This window comes from Ursus americanus, chromosome 2, assembly GCF_024610735.1.
Source record: "Ursus americanus isolate L20-20 chromosome 2, mUrsAme1.1.p, whole genome shotgun sequence".
In the NCBI taxonomy this organism is placed as follows: Eukaryota; Metazoa; Chordata; class Mammalia; order Carnivora; family Ursidae; genus Ursus; species Ursus americanus.
In genome coordinates, this window is record NC_142128.1 from 53,121,054 (window position 1) to 53,138,845 (window position 17,792).

The following is a 17,792-nucleotide window of genomic DNA, read 5'->3' on the forward strand; positions in this document are numbered from 1 at the left end:
GTTAATACCATTGCTTTTTGGAATTATTTTACTTTACAGTGCTTTTTTGTACTTCAGGCAAAATTCACAAAAACAAATTTTTACCCATGCATTATTTTTCAAAGCATGTTTATTGTATCATATCCATGATATACCTAGCACTGTGTTAGATGTTGAGAGACCGAAGTAAATAGCCCCATTTCTACCTGTAATTCGCCTGCATTCTGGTAAAAGAAGCTGGGCGCGTATTAGAGCACGGCGGTGAGGCGCCTGCGCAGAAACTCGCAACGGCAGAAAGGCTGTCTTGGCAAGGGTTAGGGGCATCAGAGCTTCAAGTACCCATCCGTTTGAGATCATTGACTTCCTGAGAAATTCTAGGAGAGCCCCTAGATACCCTTGGACCTCAGATTTCAGCTCTTTCTTCCATAATTCATTATGGGCTCTGCAAACTTCACTTCCATTCCGAAGAAACGACATGAATAAGCCAACTTTGTGGCTAGGAATCAGCCTCTCTTTTCCAAGCTTTTATTTCCTGTGTAACTTCAGGCTGCCCACTTAACCTTTCTTTGCTTTGGTTCATTATGTGCACAATACAGGTAATAGCTACCTTAGGAACTGCTGTAGGGCTTAATTAATTATTGTTTATAACATCTTTGAAAATGTAGCATTAAAGCTCCCAAGCAAGTGCAAATTATTGCCATTATTGACATTATCATCATCATCATCCTCGTCAGTCTCTTTCACATACAGCCAAAGGCAGACTCCCAAGAGCTGAATCATGCAGGTGCGCCTCAGGCCTGGTTCCACCTTCTGAGCTTGCTTGCTTGATCTGAGAATCTGAACCTACTTGTAGACGGAACAATTGTGGGAAGTTCTTTCTGTCTCAGAAAACAGAAATCATCCCCTGATCCCACTTCCTTGACTCTGTTTCCGCTGCTCGTTGTTCTGCTGATCCTCACTAGGTCATATTTATGTATGTATAAAATATGGAGAAATTCTCTCTAGCCAAATGACCATTGCCTGGACCCCCTGGACAACCAGGACATCTCATCTTTCTAATTGTGGAGACCAAGAATAGTGGATCATAGATTCGAACCCAAAGTGTGAATGAGCCCATCTTTGGTTTAGCAATTGAGGCTATACCTGTGTGAGGAAGCCTGTCTGGAAAGAGAAAAATTATCATAAGCCACATAAACATCACTTTGAATATAATTATTAAGATGCTGATTACTACATAGTTAACAGACATTTAAATCTGTGGTTTCTAAAAGAGTGCTAATTATGACCCAAAAAAGCAGTTATTTTAAACAGTGGAAAAAATTTCATGTTTACTGATGCAGTTCCCTGTGCCCAAAAAAAAAAAAAAAATTCTTTTATCTTTTCTCTTTTTTTTTTTTCCTGGACAACTCATATATTCTTTATGATCACCTAAAATTTTTCCTCATTTAGGAAACCTCCCTACACGAGTCAAGCCTGATGACTTCGCTCCCCCCACCCCAATATATGATACCTTGTCTATATCACTTACTTGGTAATTAATTGCTGCTCTTTGACGTCTCCCATTATTTTCTTTTACGACGTTTGCAACTGTTTCTATCTTCTTTTCCCAATTACATTATGCAAACTTTGTGAGTAGCAAGAAAGGGGTGTTCACTTTTGTACCCTCTGAAATGCCTGGTTAGATCCTTGGAGATGGGACTCAACGGACATTTGTTTATTTCTTTTTTTCTGTCCAATTTATTTGAGAAAACAGCTCCAGACTTTATATCCCAAAGACTTATTTGACCCTCCTGCTGAATTTTATGGCAAGACTGCTATACCCTTTCCTTTTCCTCCTGAGCACATAACGAGACTACACTTCAGAGTCTGTCTTGCAATTAGTCTAGGCCACATGACTAAGGTTGGCCAATGTGATATGATAGACATGATGTCATTGCCCGAACAGGCCTCTACGTATGTTTTTCTTTCCCAAATCTCCCTACTTGCTCCTGCTGTCTTTATTCATTAGCAGACTGATTGGAAAACAACCCTAAGAACCTAGAGCAAGGTAGAGCCAGAAGATAGAAAAATGGTCCCCAAGCCACCAGGTAGAAAAGAGTCTCCTATGAGAGTTATATGGCCAGGAAGATACATGGTGGTTTGCTGTATAAATGAGAAATAAACTTCTGATAAATCAGGAAATTTGAGGATTGTTTGCTACAGAAGCCTACATTTCCTCATAAACATATCTCAGAATCATCTCATTCTTAATATATTACAAATGGAACTCTTGCTTCCTTTCTCCTTTATTCCCCAAATCCACTGCTTCAGCAAGTCTTCTCCAAATATATATTATATATCCATAGATTTGTTGCGAATTATATCTTTTAAAATATATCTCAGAACACATCAGATGTACCCATTCCTCTCCATTTTTCTCCGTCACCTCCATGGTCTTACACAAAGCTCTCATTATTTCCTGAACTCCATCACAGCCTCTAAACAGCTACTAGGGCTCCTATTCTTGCCTTTCTCTTTTCTTCAATCCACAGCAACCAAACTCCTATTTCTAAAACACAACTTCAACCACACCACTCCCTTATTTTAAATCTTTCAACAGCGTACCACTGCACCAAGAATAAAATCCAACTCCTAACCTTGACCTGCAAGACCCTGCACGTTTGGGCCCCTGCTAGCTCACCAAGTTCATCTTAGGACAGTTTCCAATTACTGACAAAGTCTAGTCACCTGGAATTCTTTCAGTTTCTCTAACAGCCTAAATTTTTATCTCCCCTGGGATCTTCACCCCTGCAGTTTGCCTTGCTTTGAAGGTGTGTCTCCTTGCCCTTCACACCACCAGTTCATAAAACTGCTTAAACATCCTTTCCTCAGAGAAGTTTTCTCTGATCACCAGATCTAAGAAAATTATTGACCCTTGCTCGTCCTTTAGTGCACTATCGTGCTTTTTTCTATTCTAGTAAAAACCAGAATTTTAAATTATATATCCATATAGCAAATAAGAACCTCATGTCACAAGTTATGAAATACAAGAATTGTAGCTCCATTTTACATAAATGGATGTAATTTCTTTTTCTATTCTATTTCTAGATCCCATTTCACTTATATATTGATTAGGATATAGATTCCAGGTACTTCAACAAAGAGCCAAGTAAAACAGTAGCTAAACTGCCTTTAAACTTACTGAGTTTTGAATATTAGAATTTTATTTATCTTTCTTTTATCAGTCTAGCGTCAGCAGTCAAGGCTGATGGGCAGTTTCAAAATGTCAAGGATCCAGGCTCTTTTTCTCTTGTCACTCTGCATTCCTCAGTAGGAGGCCTCCATACCTGGGTATAAGATGCAAGATTACCTGTAATTTGGTGTGGTGGGTAAGAGCAGTTCTTGGCTGAAGGAGGGGCTAGATGGAAAACAGCTCTGGAATGCCAATTTCTCTGGCCAGTGAATGCTCTTATAAGAACAAGTTCTTTAAAGGTTTGTAAAGAAGGTGAGATTTTGAGAGGAGAGAGACAAATTGGTAAAAGACATGGATGAGGAATAAGAAAAGGAAAGGTTGACTAAGTGTAATGGCAGCATTTGAAAATCCACGCTTTGTTTCTCCCCTCTTAGTTTGGATGTATAGTAAAAATACTAAAAATGCTAGAGAAGAGTGCATGGTTACAACGGAAATGAAATTAGATGTGATTAAAAGCACAGGAAGCAATGAGAAGATACGGCATATATGTGAAATATGCAAAGAATCTTTTGGCAAGAAGAATGATTCTGAGCCATAAAGAATAACTTATACAACCTGGAAAAAGGGTTGGGCCTTTAGAGTCAGCAATTCTGCAAAATGAAAGACAGAGATTGTGGTTGTAAGTTAAGTTATATATGTCTGGCTAGAAAATTAGCCCTGATGTCAGGGATCTAATATTAATTGAAGAAAAGGCTTGGAGCGTGTTTGAGAATTTTGGATCTTTGGTGAAAGTGCTTTGGTGAAAACTTGTATCACAAAAGGTAACACATTTAAGGAGGGTCACTTTGAATCTGCACAATTGGCAAGATACTTTCATCTCTTGGGAGGAGTTTTTGGTTTTGTTTTCTGTGCTGTGTTATCTTTAACCCTCTGAGAGCTCTCCAATCATATCACCTGAAGGTCATTTTACCCACTGCTTCCTTTGGCCACCAATCTCTTTCTCTCTTTGGTAATGCTGAAGAGAAATCCATGGTTTGTTGTGTTTTCCAGTAACAAACACTTCGGAAAGCCAAGTCAGCAAAGACATTGGCATCTTTTACATCAACCACATTCAAAGACCACGATGTCTATGTTGATGATCAGTTTAATTCCTTCCGGGTTAGCACCTCCAATCACCATACCCAGGTTACCAAGTGTCAAACTTGATGAAATCGATAATCTTATCAGTCTCTAAATTAATCTGAATGTTGTAATTCACTTTGACAAGTGGATGAGGGTAGAAGATAATGGGAGTGTCATGGGTCATCAGATGGGGGATTCCTTTTGTGCTCACAAAGATCTTTCTTACTCTTCACAACTGTACTTGGCTTCTCAGGCATAATACAATGAACAGCAAAGAGACTCTTCGTGCCATAGATCAGACGGTAATACTCTCTGGTCTTGTCAATACTGATAAAATCCATAATACCAGAAGGGTCAGTAATATCAGTTTAGACCTTGCCATCAATATTTTTTCTAGCACAGAATTATATATAGATAGCTAGTAGATATATATCTAAATAGATATATATCTATACATATATATGTACTACTCCAGATGTATAGATATGGGTTTATCACAAACTCAAAGCTCTCATCTAGTAAGGCAATGGGTATGATGTGGCAACTAGATTCAGCAAAACTATTTAAATTTTCACATTAAATTAATGTGGTAAATTTGAATTTTATTGCTTTTTAGTGTTTAAGATAGAATCTCTAAGTTTGATTTTACTTTATTATTGTATAAAATGTATAAGCTTAAGGAGCCTACACTTTGTTTTATGTACAGTATGATTCACATGTGAGTATTCCATTCTTCTGACCTCACTCCCAAAAGGGAAAACTCCCGATGAAGTCTGCTTCTGAGCAAACAACTGGAAAAAACAACTCCCGAGTAGTATAACCCAGCTGACTTGGCCCACCAATCTTAATGAACTACTACATGCAGATCTTCACTTTATTTCCTATCAGGGCATACTTCAGTCTGTTGATTTTGACAGGGAGCCATTCTCTCAGCTTGTGGGGACTGGTGGGTAGACAAGGAGCAAGCACACTGGTCAGTTTGTCCAGCATCCAACGCCTTAGGGCCACTACATGCCTCGAATGCTCTTTGGGACCACAAGCCACAGCTCCGCTACGCACAGAATGTACTTAAGGAGTTTCAAACAACCTTTGGAGAAATCATCAAAGAAGAAATAATCTACTTCCATGATTTCCAAAGTCGACAACAGGTCTATTTTAGAAAAAGTTACACAGCAGATATGTTAGCAAGGAGGAAAAGAGGATGGCGGTTTAAAAAGCTTTAAAGTATTGATGTTCCAAATGGAAGAGGTTAAAGTAAGTTTTGTCTCTTTGGACTTGAGGGCAAGAGGGGCCTGTCTTGTTGGATGGAAGGGCGTCTCAGTTTGGTATGACTGGAACATCAGGCATTTGTTGGAGAGAGCAGAGGAAGAAGGCAAGAGTTAGTGAGGAAGCCAGGTCAGGAGGGACCAATATTCAATCCTGGGCAGCCATAAAACTTTTGCTGAATCTTAGTGTGACAGTTTGTGTGAATGGAATATCCACCAAGTATCTATCACTAAATATTTATTTATAATCTCTTGAGTTTCCTTTTTAAATTGCCTCCATTATTCCCATGGGGCATGCTTTTTTTTTTTTTTTAATAAGAAACTAATTTTTTTCAGAGGAAGGACTCCATTTCCTTGTCAATAAAAAGAAGATTCTTCTTAAACCTGCTCCATACAATTTCATTAATGACAAAATATAGAATAATATGTAACTGGCCATCTACTTTTATTCATGCTCAGAGACCAAATTGTTAACTAATTGTGCCTAAGCATGGCAACACTTAACGACCAGGATTACTAGTTTGTTCATGGAATAAATCTTCTAGTAATTATCAGATCTCAGAATCATTTATTGCCATCTCCCACAAAATACTAAATATAGCATTTCCTTCCATCTATAGGAAAAAGTGATAAATGTTTTTTAGACCACACAGAAAGAAGAGTTTGCTGTGATTTTTAGGTATATTCCCACATTTAATGATAAAAACAGAAAGCAATTTAAGAACATTTTCCATGTGTGTCCAAAATGCAAGACACAACATCCTCTTTATAAAAGAACCAGCGGTTATTGATGTCTCGAATAGGCAGTTAATTCATATCTGTGTGTAGAAGGGCTTGTGTGTGTCCGTGCGAGTGCATGTGCACGTGCACACACACACACACACACACACACACACTCAGTGAGCATACCAGAAATTCAACATTGTTTTTATTTGCACAGTTTTCAAAACTCAGTGTATTCCCATAGGAAGAAGTGCTTTCCCAAATGGCTTCTGCATACACATTACATCAAGGCATCATTTGATTCCTCCCAAAGGACTCAAAGAAAATGACCAAACAACACAGGTGCATAAAATCATGTGACTTTTCCAGCACTGTGTGGAACATAGAAAAAAACCGAGAAGTTATTACATCAGCATTTTCCCGATACTGCAAAGAGAATTCACAAAACAGGAAATATCCAGGTGGGACTGGATATGTCTTGAGAGCATCAGAGGGAGTTATTTCTTATGGGTGTCTATTGGTGATCTCTCTCTTTTTTCTGGAAAAAAAAAAAAGCACATTATTTTTAAGGCTTACAAATTTACACATTTTGACTATGAATTCAGTGGCTGCTTTCAAAACAATCCTTTTTGGGGGGCAGCAGTGACAAGAATTTCAGTTTCCTCAGTCCCTCTTCGACTCTACTGTGGTCCACTACTATCACCACTAGTGAATGAAGCTAGACAGTAGGGAGACTTTGAGAGTGTTCCATCTTTTGACAAGGTAAAGTAAAATATCACATGATTATGTATCATGAGTGAGGTTTTGATTGTGGCTACACAACTCAAAGATGAAATGGCTTGTTCTATTTTTGCTCTAAGTCTGTTATTTATATTGGAACACCCCCCCCCCCCCACCGCAAGGCCCAAATAAGACAGTGAAAAGAACAAACATGTTCCCTGGAGGATTTTTCTAAGAATTTCAACCAAAGACCCAAAGACAATAGCAGAAACTGGGTTCAAAAGAAACAAATAAGGGAGAAATGGTAGAATGTTCTGGAAAAACAATTAAGGACTATGATCATCTAAAGACTACACCAAAGAGTGGGTATAAGGCCGAGAAGTAGCTCACATTGTGCAAGGGAGCAAATAAATGTTTTGCAAACAGGTGTCATTCATTGGCAGGTTCAGGAAGCTCCAGGGCTGATTGGAGATGGTTTAGGCATTAGGCCACTTTTCCATGAAATGATTCTAGCAGCTTTCAAGATGTGAGAGATGATCTATTATTTTTGTATAGAAGCAAACTCTGATTTATTAGAGAGAGTATAGGTTGGGAAAGTGACCACCCATGTTTTCTTTTTTATCTCTTTTTCCAGATGTATTTTGTGTTTGTATTCTGTTGCTCTAGTGAATTGGACTATAATTTTGCAAATATTTTCACCCGTAATAACATACAATGTTTATGCAAAATTTTCCTCTAGAAACCCTAAAGCACCTTTCAGACCTTAAATGACAAATTTGCATCAAAAATCTAGTTAGGAAGCAAGAGTCATTGTTAGTAAGAATATACTGAATTCTTTCTAGGAGAATGTTTTGTTTTTGCTGGGCCTTCCCCTGCTTATTCGTGTAGAGAATTTTAATTTTCATTCTTAATGGCAGAAAGTTAAACAGTCACAGACATGTTAAGAAAGTTCAAGTAAGGCCAAGATGGATCTGAAGTTCGGTCAGTTTAATTTTTGGCGATTCCTCAATTTAGTTTAAACCACAGTTATCACTGATCCGTTCAGTTGCATAACTCATTCAACTGAAGAATGTTCGTTTCTCCATGCCACACAAGTAGAGCTGGCTGAACTTTCTCAGAAACGCGGATGCCGAGGACAGTAACATGGGCAGAATGGGGGTAGAATAACACGTTGCTACCAAGAAATGTGCCATAAGCACAAAGATAGAAACCTTCTGAACTGTTTTTCAGAATTGTTTTCCTTAAGATATAATTACTATTTTTTCAAATATGTACATGAGATAAATACTGTAGATACATGGTCTCCTACATGAAAAAAAGAATTGAGTTTTTTATTTTAGTCAAGATTGATAATATCCCAAATATTCTACAAAGAACCCTTTGGAATTCTGGTGCTTACAAGTGAGAAAAAATATCTAAACTCTAACTTTCACATATATTTAGAACAGTCGGGGGGAAGAGAAGGGGTCGGTCTCATTTTAAACGGTTCTTCAATTAAGTTGACATCATTAGAGTATCATTGGATTTGCATACTTTCAGCATAGATGAGGAAGTTACTGGACTAAATGAGGTGAGGGAGGAGTTCAGGATAAATTATCCCTTCTTTTGAACAATAAATAAAGCTTTGTTAACACAGAATAATACTCTGGTACATTTATTAACTCGCTTAAAGATTCTAACAAACAAGATGTCATAAAGCTATATAATATTCTCATGGCACAAAAATGTAGATATTAATGAAGTGTTGTTTTATGTTTTCAGTGGATTTTTCCATAATAATTGCACTGTGTGAGTAGCTCTGGTTAAAAAAGGTAAATTAGCATTGAACAGAGGGCAAGTCTTTTTCCTATGCCTGTCATCCCAATAAGCAAACCAGATCTTGCTACGTGGCCTGGTCTGCAAGTTTCATCCCCGCTGAGACCTTACCCTTGACTTGGTTGCACTTACTGTGTTAGATTAAAGCTCCAAAAGGCACCTGAAACATGTTGAGTTTCACTTCTGTATCCCTGGTACCTATCCAAGTGCTTGTCACATGGTAAATTCCCAGGATAGTTATGGAAAGGAGGGAGGAAGGGAGGAAATGAGGAAAAGAAGAGGGGGAAGGAGGGAGGGTTCTATATTATATGCACACTATGACCAAATTGGACACTGTTCGTAGCTTACATAGTCACAAATCTCTTCCTGTGTTGTATGTCATTTGACTTATTCCGTTCTTAAGGCAACTATAACTAGGAAGCCAGCCATCATTTTAAATATTGGATCCCAACAAATATCTGCTTGTCTGATTCAGTAGACGATGCTTTATAAAATTCAGTGTTCAGAGCATTTGAACTTATCCACCTCAGCCATTTTTCTTATTTTTTAATACATTTCCTTAAAAAGGAGGGCATTTTTCCTGACGACAAACACAAGGTAACACTGCATACTTTTCTGTGTTCTGAGTGGTTTCATGCCAAAATCCTGGATTCAGCAAGAGCAATGCTTATGTCATGGTGCTGACACACATATGCACATAAAGGCAATCCCACTGACTTAAAGGAAGTAGGCAAAGAATCTAGTTGCGAAAAAATTAGATGACTGGGGAGGAGAGGGACTGTTGGGTGTGAGCCTCTCACTCTCTACTCTCTTGGTGCACCTGCTGCCGAGCGGTCTGCAGGATTCTTATTCCCACTGCAGGAAGCCCCTCTACATTTCTTGCAGCACCCAAAGGTAGGCAAGAACTCCCGGCACTCTGAATTATCATGTATTACTTGAGCATTCATAGTAAGTGCCTGCTGGGCTGTCTCCTCACTGTGGAAGTTTGAACTGGCTCAGGCTACATTCTTAGTGTTGCCAGGGAAGATCAGCTAGCTCACTGCTGAGTGGTCTCCGGGGTGCATTTCCTGCAAATGAATTCTTTGTCAAGCAACTGGTCCATGAACCATCAATTTCAGAAAAGTTATCTTGCTACTATTTCATACCGGACTTAGGGGTTATTGACACACGCTAACAAAACTTACATGAAGACAATATGTTAAATATTACCAATTATTAAACACAACCTGTAATATGACTATCCCATGGACCAAAGGATCAGAATATGTGCTGTGACATGATGGCACCTTCTGTCCCTATAATCAAACCACATAGAAAGCCAAACTTGCGGTCAGAATTGTGCTTGATTAACATGGAATCAGAAAATGGCAAATTAGCTTATATGATTCAAGGAGCTAATACTTTCCAACTTATAGTATTCAACATACCTATTTCTACAATATATCATGTATAGATGGATGGATGGATGGACAGACAGATACACATACATAAATACAGATATATACATACATATAAATTATATATATACATATGTGAATATGTAAATAATATGTGAATATTATATATTCACATACATGGAAAAGTACTGGCAACCAGTAGCACCCTGGAACCTGGGAAAATGGGGTTGCTTTTGCCTTTGACCCTCAATTTAAAAGACCCCACTCAGAACTTCTTATCCATACTCATAGGTCTAGGAGTCTATGGGTCCACCAGGGGCTTGTGCCCACCCCCACTCTTTGAAACAATGTTCCAGATATTAAAAAACCCAACATTTCTTTTTTTTTTTTTTTAACATTTTATTTATTTGACAGAGAGAGATAGCCAGCGAGAGAGGTAACACAGGCAGGGGGAGTGGGAGAGGAAGAAGCAGGCTCCCAGAGGAGGAGCCCGATGTGGGGCTCGATCCCAGGACTCTGGGATCACGCCCTGAGCCGAAGGCAGATGCTTAACGACTGAGCCACCCAGGCGCCCCAAAAAACTCCAACATTTCTTGCCTCCTTTGCTCTGATTCTTGTTCCAGGACCTGCAAGGCCCTCTTGCCTGGGTCTGTTTTCCTGAGGGTGGTCTCTGCCACTGTTACACACCCCACTAGATTCCAAAGTGGTCAAGGGGTGAACAGAGCTTAGAAATGTGGACTGAAGGATGGGGGGGGATGGGGTAATTGGGTGATGGGCGTAAAGGAGGCACTTGATGTTATGAGCACTAGGTGTTATATGCAATTGATGAATCACTAAATTCTACCCCTGAAACTAGTAATACACTATAAGTTAAATAAATTGAATTTAAATTTAAAAAAAGAAGAAGAAGAAGAAAAAAATGTGGACTGAGGCATGCACATGGGTGTGCACAAGGCCTTTTTTGGTGTAGTGGAATCGAGTGTGGGAAAAGAAGAATAGGGTGGTGGGGGGATAGGGTTTGTTGCCATGGGCTTAGGGCTAGGAAGGTGGAGTCAGATCTCTCTGTGCTGCCAGGTTCCAGCATGGAGCTCTAAGGAGTTCTAGAAGTACCAAAATTCTAAATTCAAACCTTCCCTTCCAGGTCCTTATGGAGGCTTATTTTTGTCAAGATAGAAAGTACAACATATTTAAACATACATTAACCTGGTTTATCTTGTCCAAGATCCTAAAGATATAGTCCTAAGACATCTTGTGCCCCATCCCTGTCTTCTTTCCTCCCTCAGCACTTTTTTCTTAGCTATATTAATATCAAACTTTTTTCTTAGATATATTAATATCTAACTCTTTTTGTCTGTTTTATTTACTGTTGTATCTCCAGTTTCTGGAATACTGTCTGGCACGTGATTAAATGCTCAATAAATATTTATTGATTAAATTAATGAATAAATGCTAATATAATAAATCCGGTGCAGGGCTAAGAAATAATTATATCATTTCAGGGAGACTTGGTTATTATGATTGAATAATAGTTTAACTTGTATGGTGGAAAATTATTCAAGGTATTTGCATTTTACAAATAAATATAAGGTATTAGGTGTCATATCGATCTGCTCCCAGGTTAGTTTGAAATTGTTGGGTTCTTTCTTTCTTTCTTTCTTTCTTTCTTTCTTTCTTTCTTTCTTTTTCTTTCTTTCGAGAGGGGAGATTTTTTTCTCCTTAAGTTTGATAAATTTGAAGAAGATCCTGTGAGAAATGCCAGACTCCAGATGGAAACTGAGGAAAGGAGACAGATTCCTTATCTCACCTAGATGAAGTACGTCAGGCCATATAAGGTTAGAGTCAGGAAAGTTCCAGGTGTTTCTGCCAGTAGCTCCCTGTATAAAATGATGGACAGGCAAACAGTGAAAAGCTGTTCTGAAGGAACATTGGGCAATGTGAATGATCGGTAGTGCATAACCAGATCTTGAAAGTAGAGATAGCAATGTAATTCATGAGGAATTGAGAAACAGTATTCTCATCACTTACTAAGAGCAGGTAGGTAACAGGGAGATTATCTGAACAAAATAACCTCTTTAAATGGACAGAATTATAATTCTCTCTTATAAGTCATTGTCTGTCTTTTTTGGATTTTGTGTGGAGTTGAAGTAGGAGAAGTCTAATGGATAAAAAAAGAGCCATAGAGTTGCAGTCTTGTGTAACTTACAAGTTCCTTTATGTATTTCTTATGTGATATGGTTAAGTTTCAAATCATCTTAGACTTTGTCAGTGGATACATTCTAAATGAACTTTTACCCATTAAAATATTTTACTGTGATATTGAACATGCTGTAGATTAATTTAATTATTAGTGCATGACAATCATATCAATAATATGAAAACGATTATATTTCTTCTTTAAATTTGGTCAAAGAGCTAAGAGCAGACACCCACTCAAGTATGAAAAATCTTTAAAAAATAAAAGCTGTCAAAATATTGAATAACTATGAAATTCTTCCTTATTTTTGTGAGAAACAATAGTTCACTCTCTTCATTCAACTGTGGAAATATAATTTTTGTCCATTCTACTGTTGATGGATATGTTGGGTTTTTTTTTTTCAGTTTGGGGCTATTCTGAACAGTGATGCTATGGATTTTCTTAAGTATGCCTTTTAGTGCACATTATGTACACATTTGGGTTTGTTATATGCCCATGTTTATCTTCAGTAGATAATGCCAAACAGTTTTCCAAAATGTTTGTAGCATATTCCCTCTTACAAAGAGTATATGAGGATGAAAGGAACCAGGCAAAAAAAAAAAAAAAAAAAAGTTTACATAAGTATGATTCCATTTTATAGAAAATTTAAAGCCAGACGAACGAATTGATGGTGACAGATAATAGATAATGGTTACTTCTAGGACTAAGTGATGGGGAAGGGACCTAAGGGAGTTTCTGAGATGCTGTTAATGATTTATTTCTTGTTAGTTAAAAGGGGATGTCATTACAATTGCATCAAAAAGAAGAAAATATTTAGGAGTAAATTTAACCAAGGAGGTGAAAGACCTATACACTGAAAACTATAGGAGCTTAATGAAAAAAATTTAAGACACAAAGAAATGGAAAGATATTCCATGATCATAGATCGGGAGAATTGATATTGTTAAAATGTCCATACTACCTAAAGCAATATACAGATTCAATACAATCCCTATCAATACTCCAATGACATTTTTCACAGAAATGAGAAAACAATTCTAAAATTTGTATGGAACCACAAAAGACCCCCAATAGCCAAGGCAATCATCAGAAAGAAAGGCAAAGCTGGAGGCATCATGCTCCCTGATTTCAAATTATTTTACTAAGCTATAGCAATCAAAGCAGTATGGTATTGGCATAAAAACAGATATATAGATCAATGGAACCTAATAGGCAGCCTAGAAATAGACCCATGCATAGATGGTCAATGAATTTATGACAAAGGAGCAAAGAATATACAATGGGGAACAGTCTCTTCAATAAATGATGTTGGAAAATCTAAAAAGCCATATGCAAAAGAATGAAACTGGGCTATTATCTTACACCATACACAAAATATCCTTTAAAGTGGATTTAAGCTTGAATGAATGTAAGACATGAAACTACAAACTCCTAGAAGAAAACATAGGTCGTAAGCTCCTTGACATCTGTCTTGATGATGATTGTTTTTGGATTTGACACCAAAAGCAAAGGCAATAAAAGCAAAAATAAACAAGTGGGACAACATCAAACCAGAAAACCTTCTGCATGACAAAGGAAATCATCAACAAAATGAAAAAGCAACCTACTAAATGGGAAAAAATGTTGGTAAATTATACATCTGGTAAGGGGTTAATATCCAAGATATATAAAAAGATCATACAACTCAGTAACAAAAGAACAAACAATTCAAGTAAAAGATGGGAAGACAGACTAAATAGACATTTTCCCAAAGATATGCTGATGGGTAACAGACAAATGAAAAGATGTTCCACATCACCCATTATCAGGGAAATGCAAATCAAAACCACAAAGAAATATTACCTTACACCCGTTAGAATGGCTAGCATCAAAAAGACAAGACGTAACAAGTGTTGGCGAGGATGTGGAGAAAAAGGAGCCCTTGTGCACCGTTGCTGGGAATGTAAATTGGTAGAGCTACTATGGAAAGAAAGTATAGAGGTTCCTCAAAAAATTAAAAGTAGAACTACCATATGTTCCAGCAATTGCACTTTTATGTATTTATCTGAAGGGAATGAAAACACTAACTCAAAAAGATACTCACACTCTTACATTCACTGTAGCGTTATTTACAATAGCCAAGATATGGAAACAACCTGCCTTTGCACTGATGGATGAATAAATAAGTAAAATGTGATGTATATCATATGTATTATGGAATATTACTCAGCCATTTAAAAAGAAGGAAATCCTGCCGTTTGCAACAACGTGGATGGACCTTAAGGACATTATGCTAAGCGAAATAAGTCAGACAGAGAAAGACAAATACCATACGATTTCACTAATATGTGGCATCTTAAAAACAAAAACAAAACTTATGAATACAGAGTACAGATTAATGGTTGCCAGAGGTGGGGGGCGGGGTGCAAAGTGGGTAATGTAGGTCAAAAGGTACAAACTTCCAGTTATAAAATAAGTGTCCTGGGGAAGTGATGGACAGCATAGTGACTATAGTTAAAAATACATATTGTATATTTGAGAATAGTTAAGAGAGTGGATCTTAAACGTTCTCTTCACAAGATAAAAACATTGCTAACTATGTGAGGTGGTGTATGTTAACTACACTTATCATTTGGTGGTGATCATTTCACACTATACACAAATATTGAATCAGTCTGTTGTACATCTGGAACTAATAGGTTACATGTCCATTATACCTTAATAAGCTTTTTAAAAAATAAATCAAATAGACAGATGGCCCTCAAGAACAAAAAAAAAAAAAAAAAGTGGGGGGTGAGTTCATATTCTGAACATTTATCAAGCTATACATTTATGATTTGTGAAAATTTCTACATATGTGATACTTCAGTAAAAACTTATTTAAAAATGTTTCTATTAAATTTGCTGCTTTGCAGTGAGAGGGAACTTATCCTCATTTGAGGTATTTTTAGCATAGGATGGACAACGGTTGGTAGAAAATTTACATGTTTTATAGTAGATTGGAAGAAATGATGCTTTCAGGTTTCCTCTTACCTTTGATTTTATAATTATCTGATGGTAGGCAAAAGTTTTCCAGCATCTTTAGTCATTATATAACTTGGTTTCTTATCCACCTACTGCCCTTAACCAATTTCTTCCGAAGGCAAACAGTTCTCTGGAAACACAGTTTTGGCTTTTTTGTTCTAATTACCATGCCGTGTCCTCAGATTGTATGAAATTTTATTGAAGTGTTTTGGTACATCTGCTGTGGGTCTTTTGTCAGACAGTTCTCAGTAGCAGAAAAACGACAGCCCATTCACCCTTGGTGTGCATGCTCCTTTTCCTCACTTCCCAAGCTCTGCCAACTGTTCAATGTGTCGGGAGTGCTGTTGACATGTTGTTTGCTATTTCAGTCCTTTTGGTTTTGTGCATGTGAAGGGAATACTAATAGAAATGGAAAACAAATGAAAAGTAGAAAGGAAAAAAGATGAAGTACAAATGTCAGCAGAGAAAAATCCTTTTCTTATAAAGTGAAGCTAGAAGTAATTTGATGGAGTAAGCCACAGTACAGGATCCAAAGTGCTATGCCATTGAGTGAACCTAAAGTGAGAATGAACTGTGACAGAGGGACATTCAATTCTCGAGAGGCCATGGTAAACTAAAGATGGAGTATCACTACATTTTAAATCTTTCTTGGAAGCTGCTAAGAAAACCTAAAATATAAACAGTGTATACCAAAAACAAAACAAAGAGTTCAGGAATCTTCCTGAAGATTTACCTGAAAAAAAAAAAAAAAGCAACTTACACCTTTATGTTTGAGTTGGGGCTTAAAAGATCTCATGCATTTTACCAGCTATTAGTGCGTATCTGGAATACAGCTCTTGTTTATAAATGTTGTTGACTACTTTTGTCTTGTCTTCTATGAGACCTTCCTATATCCATACAGTATGAACTGCCCTCATTTCCCCCCTTTTCTGAGGGGGGGCTTAAATGGATTTCTGTCGCTTGCAACCAAAAGAGTACAAGTACTCAAACTGGCCAGTGTGTGACAAAACAAACGGAGAAAATATGTAACTGACTCATGAGGCCTGGAATTACTGAGCATTTTCCCATTCCAGAATGAAAAGCTGTATGTCTTTGGAAGCAATAACCTGATCTTTCTCTTGGGATCAGATATTGTGCTCTTTGGGGATAAAAGTGTAAGAATTTTGTGGTACGTTTTAGATTAGCATACATTACTGAATATTTCTGATGGCCTCCATTGACATATTTCAAAAGGGCAAGAAGTTCCTGTCCAGAGTTACTTTGCTAAAAAACAGAACCAGAAACATTAAGATAAGCATATAACTTTGTTATAAGGAAGATCAGATAATCATTGGTCTTTCTGAGCTGCAATGTTAAGATAGGGTTTTCTAAGGGACCCTGCTTCTGATGCTAAGGATAACATAGGATCATGGTTTGAAATGTGAATATACAGAAAAAGAGCAGGTGAATCAGGGAATCCTAATTTCATATTCTCTTACGCCTCTTACCTGACAAAGCTCATCTTGCTAATTGCTATAGTATATAGTTCTGGTTGGAAATTAACCTTGATATGGGATCATTCTAGATCTCTGCTAATGTGGTAGCCTTAGCCACTCATAGCTATGTAAATTTAAATTAGTTAAAATTAAATAAAATAAAAAATTTAGCTCCTTGCTGGTACTAATCACTTGTTAAGTGCTCAGTAGCCACATGTGTGTAGTGCCTGCCATATTGGACAACAGAAAAAAAGAGCATTTCTATCACTGTAGGAACTTGTATTGGACAGCACTGACCTAGAAAAAATTAATTTTTAAGGAAAATCTTTTACCTGCCCCAAGTCAGTCTATCATGCTTTATTTGTGCTCCAAGGCTGATAACTTTAAGCAGAAATTAAGATTTGGGACATAGTCACTTAGGTTTGTAGTTCAGCCTAGATTAGACTATAAGATTTCCTATATTGCTAATTAGCAAAAAGCGTCTACAACAATGATAGTAAGCAGTTGTTGCTTAAATTCTTAGGGTAGTGTATGATCACAAAGCTTCTCAAGACTGAAAAAAAAATTAACTGTGTGTTCCAGCCATGTAAGTAATGTATAGTCACCAAAATTACCACTAAGAGAATTGAACAACTAAGTTAGGACAACCCAAGAGAGTATTACAAGGCCTCTTTTATGGCTGGTCCTGAAAAATGCAAGGGAAATCTTCCGGGGAAGCTGATTTTGGGGGTCCATATTGACCAATTATAGGACTTACCAATTTTCAAAGATGTTAGTCACTCATCCAATATTCATTTTGCTATTGCCATCTATAAGTATCCAAAGTCTGGTGCGTTCCCCCTTTCTAATTTTTTAAATGGGAACATTCACTGCTGCTATCTTTCTCCACCACCCCCCCCCCCATTATATATTGGACTGCATTGGGGG

General features: G+C 37.4%; 1 pseudogene; it reads right to left on the minus strand.

Annotated features, from left to right (window-relative positions):
- Window positions 1-621: 621 nt before the first annotated feature.
- On the minus strand, window positions 622-9,743 carry LOC123800103 (small ribosomal subunit protein eS4, X isoform-like; annotated as a pseudogene).
- Between the last annotated feature and the right edge of the window lie 8,049 nt (window positions 9,744-17,792).